This window comes from Ixodes scapularis, unplaced genomic scaffold, assembly GCF_016920785.2.
Source record: "Ixodes scapularis isolate PalLabHiFi unplaced genomic scaffold, ASM1692078v2 PGA_scaffold6__148_contigs__length_123643588, whole genome shotgun sequence".
Classification (NCBI taxonomy): Eukaryota; Metazoa; Arthropoda; class Arachnida; order Ixodida; family Ixodidae; genus Ixodes; species Ixodes scapularis.
In genome coordinates this window covers 119,628,855-119,634,854 of record NW_024609881.1, presented here as the reverse complement: position 1 = coordinate 119,634,854, position 6,000 = coordinate 119,628,855, and positions in this window count along the sequence as shown.

Genomic DNA, 6,000 nt, shown 5'->3' with positions numbered 1-6,000 from the left:
CGTCGTTGAAGTCCTTCCTTGCTTGCACCGTGCGATGTTCAAAGTCCCCCAGTCGCTCCTCGCTGGCCTTGTTTTTCCGTTCAGTCCCGAAATCATCCCTTGTGACCAACACGTCGCACACACACACACACGCACAGACACCATTGTTCGCCGGAAGCAATAGAAGGTGGAAAGTTCATTACTGCTCCTTGAACACGACGAGGTCACCACCGTTTCCCGGACTGGAAAATGACGAGGGCATCATATGTTTAACTAAAACTTAATAAAAGAAAAAAATAAATAAATAATGAACACATAAGTAACAGAAACCCGGACTAAATCATAAGAAAAAAATGAAATAACGAACACACAAATAAAAAAGAGTAAAAACACAAAGGACTTACACAGAAAGCCACATTTGTTCAATTAAAAATGACGTTTAAGCCTGATAAAAAATATTCCTGCTGCGCTAACCATAACCAATATGGTGTGTAAACTATGCGACTTTGAGCAATGCAGGAATATTTGTGATCATAATCAAATGTCATTGCGAACTCAAAACGTGTGGCTGCCTGCCTAGGTCCTTCATATTACTATTTTTCTGAATTCTGTGTTCATTATTGTGGCTGCTCAGGACCAGGCGGAACTTGGTGGTGCTTTTTCCATTCTGACCTTACTTCAGACAGCTCTGTACCCATAGAGAGAAGCACTAGCTTCTCTACTTAATCCCACCCCTTCTCCTTGGAGATACCCTCCGTGTATGCTGTAATTGGAAGAAAAAAAACAATCAGCACATATACACATTATTAGCTACATTGTTTTGTAATAATTTTTCTAAATAGGCCCCTGGCCTAGGACAACACAAGACCTTTTTTTGAGCGATGTAAAGTTTTGACACAAACAATTTGGCCCGCATTTTGCAGAACATACCCTGTAAAACCTTAAAGTGCAACATTACGATTTCGGCATACTTTACATCACCATTGTGCTTCCTATGTGCATGACATTTAAAAGCCAAATCCGCAAACACTTCACAATAATTGATGCGTATTAAGCAGTGTGCTTTATGTGGGGCCTTTAAGTGCAAAGCATCCAAAGTGCGCATCTGTCTGCATTTGCACAGTATACAGAAGAGGGGAGAATGCGGGCTGACTGCTGTTTTCACTCCTTGCAGCATATAGCTCAAGGATTCTCTAATTTTGCTTAGCTTATACAGGGCATTTCACCGCACAGAACGTACAAACACAAGCTTGGAGATCGCACACGCAGTCTCAAAAAACGATTACATCGCGTTTTTTTTTTGCACCATAAAACGTTGTGTAATCATAATCATAACATCAATGGGAGTACAAAAGATTGCATTAAAGTTCCCAATTGGGTCTGTTTTATACCGCACAGCCACTGTCTACACAAGTCAACTAGCTCTACACATACCGCTCAGCACACCACTGCTAGGCTGAATCAGATAAGTGTCACACTTGCCGAGCTTGAAGTACAGTCGTGATCTATACAAAGGTGAACAAGCAATCGTCGACTGCTCAGTACTGGGAGCATCATCCAGCAGCTGACTTGCTCTCCTTTTCAAATGCCTTGCGAACCAAGTGTGGTAAGTCGTCGGATAAGGAGAGAACGTCACCACACACGGAACTGAGCCGTTGATACTCGCCTGTTTACCTTCATATGGATCAAGTCTCTGTCTGGCCGAAGTAGCCAGTGTGTGTGCAGCACAAACGGCTGTATTGAAATCTCAAAAGGATGAAAGTTCAGAACAGGCTTGGTAAGGTTTCACATTGCAAGTATGCCCATGCAAATTTCACTTTCTAGAACATAAAAATGCATTTCAAATTCTCATTCAAGACAAGCTGCTCTTACACAGCTGTATATATAAGGCAGCTTACCCATCAACAACTTTTGCACACTGCCATGGACTGAACCTCGGCCTGGTCGATGCTAGCTTCTGTTCGGCGAGGGCTGCACTGAGTAGAAAGGTGAATAATGTGCCGTAGATTATGTGAAACAAACAAACAAAAGCAATCCTAGCATGCACAATTCGCTAGAGGCACTCACAAATAAATATCAGAGGTTGGGTCAATTATGTTAACGCAATATACTTCAAACGCGTACCATGAGTGCTGGCAAAATATTTGCTGCCTTCAATCTAGATAAGCTTGTAAATGTACATGCCAAATAACAAATAACTTAAAAGCTGAAATATATTTCGATGGAACTACAAAAACCGAAAACTAGCTCTGCAAATATGGTGCTGTCTAGTACACCATAGATGTGTAGAATCGGACTACAGCGTCTCCCTTACAAAGACTGAAGCAAAACAAGTATAGAGTCTGCAGTGTCACTACAACAGAAACGATGGTATTGTGATCTCGTGGAGATAAAAGTTCAGAACAAGTATGACAGGCTTTGGCATGACAAATATGCCAATGGCATTATTCATTTTTGTATATTCTACGGTGTGGGTGCAGGGAAACAATCACACAACAGATACTCAAAAAGACAAGTACACGCGCTGAACTTATAGCTCTTGTGTATTCGACTACTTCCTTCTTCTCTTCAACGTCTGGATAGACTTTCCAGAACGTGATAAGCAGAAGAAATAGCACAAAATACAAGGAAAAAAGCGAAAGACAAAACAAAAGAAGAAAGAAAACCCTTATACATAATCATTCTCTCTACCGCTATTGTTTAGATAGATATTGAAGCTCTTCGGTCGACAACGCTATAGAAGGACTACTTACACACTTGTCCTTCAGATGCCCTATTCTTTGCGCTTTCATTATTTCTCTTGTCAATTGGTCTCAAATCATATCTATTATGGAACAATTTTCAAAATGTCCTATGCAACCACAATCTTGACAGCAGACTCCCAAATGCTCAGCGATGACTCGGTGGTTATTATAAAACTGTTCCCTTAAACGATCATTCAAACACCTGCCCGTCTGGCCTACATACGTCTTACCACACAACTTATGTAGACCAGACTGGCAGGTGTTTAAATGATCGTTTAAAGGAGCATTTTTATAACACCCACCGAGTCGCCGCTGGACATTTGGGAACCCACTGTCCGGAGTGTGGTTGTGTAGCACATTTTGAAAATTGTTCCCTAATAGTTAAAAGTCGAGACCCATTGCCAAGAGAAATAATGGAAGCGCAAAGAATAGAGCATCTGAAGAACAAGTGTGTAAGTAGTCCTTCTATTGTGTTGTCGACCAAAAAGCTCCAATTTCTATCTTAAGGATAGTAGTGAGGGAGAGGGATGACTTGTAAGAGCTTCCTATTTTTGTTTTTCCTCCGTTTCTTTTTTTTTCTGTTCTTTGCTTCTTTCCTTGTATTTTGTGCTATTCTCCTTATCACACTGAAAAGTCTATCGAGACGTTGAAGAGAAGAACGAAGTAGTCGAATACACGAGAGTTGTAAGTTCAGCGCGTGTGCTTGTCCTACTGAGTATCTGGTGTGCGAATGTTTTTCTGTGCTGTCACCATAGAATATGGTTCATCAACTCGCCCAAGCATCCATTCTATCATTGCTGCAACATTAAAATGACTCTGAAAGTGCGAGCACCTACAGGGTGTATTCACGCAAGTCTTGCAAGTGTTGAGTTGTAGGCACAGTGCCCTGGTTGTGTCCATGTGCGATATATGACCAAATACCACAAGGACTAACACTGCAAACTTCTCCGAAAACCAATGGGCGCGGCAGCGAGCGGTAAAAGTGGTGGTGTTCACCACTCTCGCTGTTTGTTTGTGTTTGTGTGTTGCTACTAACAAGCGCACCAATGGGAAGGCTTCAGCCATTATTGGGAACACTAAATAAACAAATACAAAATACAGATGCAACACATAGCAATACTGGATGCAATTAGTGACGCACTTCTGTTGGGGTTCTGTGGATATTTTTACAGCGTGTAGTTGGTGAGCCATTTCAAAGTTGCGATGAGTTGCTCGCTGTAGGTGAGCAATTTAGCCAGTGCAGTATGACTGCTAGCCTGGAATCTACAGCCTGCACCACGCAGTAGTGATACGCATGCCAGTACGATGCTTTCTAGATCGAAATGGGCAGGGTTTCGGACTGAACCCAGGATCCCAGGGTTCTGCAGCGCAAGCTTTCGTTCCACGTGCTCCAAATGGTGTGCGCTTGCCCAGTCGGCCACCGACCCCCAACGCAAGGCAACGCAATGCACTTCTGTTGTAAACTCAGCATTCCGCTTACGAATGAAATGCGCAGTTTCCCTAGAGGCTTTCATTCCACGTGAGTGGCAACACAATTGCTAAAGGCCAGCCCATAAATGCAGTCTGTGTCAAAAACAATCCTAGCAGCAATAAGTTGATATTATATTGCTAACCTTACCATGAACAGCCTTGGTAGTCTTTCATGAAGCCAGGACTTCAGCAGGGGAGACTGTCATTTTGTGTCATCTCAGGTCACTCACATCAGGATGGCGAAAGTGAATGCCAACATCTAATTGGGAAAGGCTGCAGTAAGTACAAAGATGAGAACACAGATTAGAATATATGATAAAAAATATCTGGACCAACTTGAAAAAGTGCACAAAAAGACAAGGACGAAAATACAGGAACACGTAGGACGCAGATTGGTGTACAATCGCAACTCGATTGATTGTACACAAAAAAAAAATATGATGATGAGAGAAATCAGAAAGGCTGTACTCGGAGAATATGAGCTTCAGGAACCGGGATGTGAGGCAAAGATGTCAGGTAGATTGTTTTACAGACACTCTAGAACTAGCAACAGCCTTTCCATGTAGTAAAGCGGTGAGTTCATTCTGATTGAACATCTTGGAAAATAGTTCTCAAAAAACAAGGAATAAAGGCTAGGAATACATACGAGTGCAGACTCCCAACACACATACATTAGAAAAAAAAAAATGCGTTAGGAGCTTTAACGAAAGTTCGAACAGGTCCAAGTGGGCCGTGCTAATTCACCCATGTGCATAATAATGTAAAAACAATTTCCTCGGCAGCTCAGGTAACCGACGGATGTGCGGACACCATTGGTTGCCCCATACTGCGAATAAGAAAGGCCTAAAATAATTATCTTCTATGTTTTTTTAGTATCTGCTAATTATTGACGTTTTTCCTAAGGATGACATACAAGAGTAGTGTAAACAGTGCATAGGTATGTGACAATCCATTGTAGATTTTAGAGAGAGATTGAGCTCTCTTTATGTACTAGCCATCTATCCGTTACTTTCACTAACATAAAAAATATGTTTGTTTTTTAATCGGCTCTTGCTAACAGGTAAATCAGCGCGTTCCACTTGGGCCTGTGCTCGAGCCCTTCCGCATTTATATTTCTCCCTTCTCTGATTTATGAGAGTTCAGTTTGCGCTTGCATGAGGTCTATGTGTAACTTTCCCTGTCTCCTTGATTTTTTTGCGAACTATTTTTCAAGATGTTTCATTAGTACCAGCTCACCACCTTACTACAATCATGCAACAACTAAAAACGATTACAACTTGCACCATTCGCTAAAGGCAATACCAAACGAAAAAACAGGGATTTGGTGAGGTATGTCTAACACTATATACTTACACTGAAAAAAATATAGATACCAAAAACTGGCGAGACACGACCTTAATTCAGGACATGCTTGTAAATTTCCCTAGAAGCTTGTAATTAATACTTGATGGCCTCTAAAAAGCAGCAGTAGGAAAAGAATAAATGCTTCACCATTTAAAGCAGCCTGAGTGTTTCTGGAGCTGCGAAATTTGTTGCACGTGCGTTGGATCATACAAAACACGTGTACAGCAAATGATATTTAGAGCTCGACATTTCGCGAGGAATAAGTGCCGGCGTCAAAAATTATTTCGCGGGCACAAATATTTGCGATCGGAAGTGGTATGCTATGCATTAATAACCATGGGGTGAATTCATTGCGGCACCAATTTTTGGCAATTCTTTTCTTATTACGAATCGCGAAAATGAAATCGTTTGGAGACGACTGGACGGTGGAAGCTACGGGCTTGCTCGATCAATCAATCGCTGC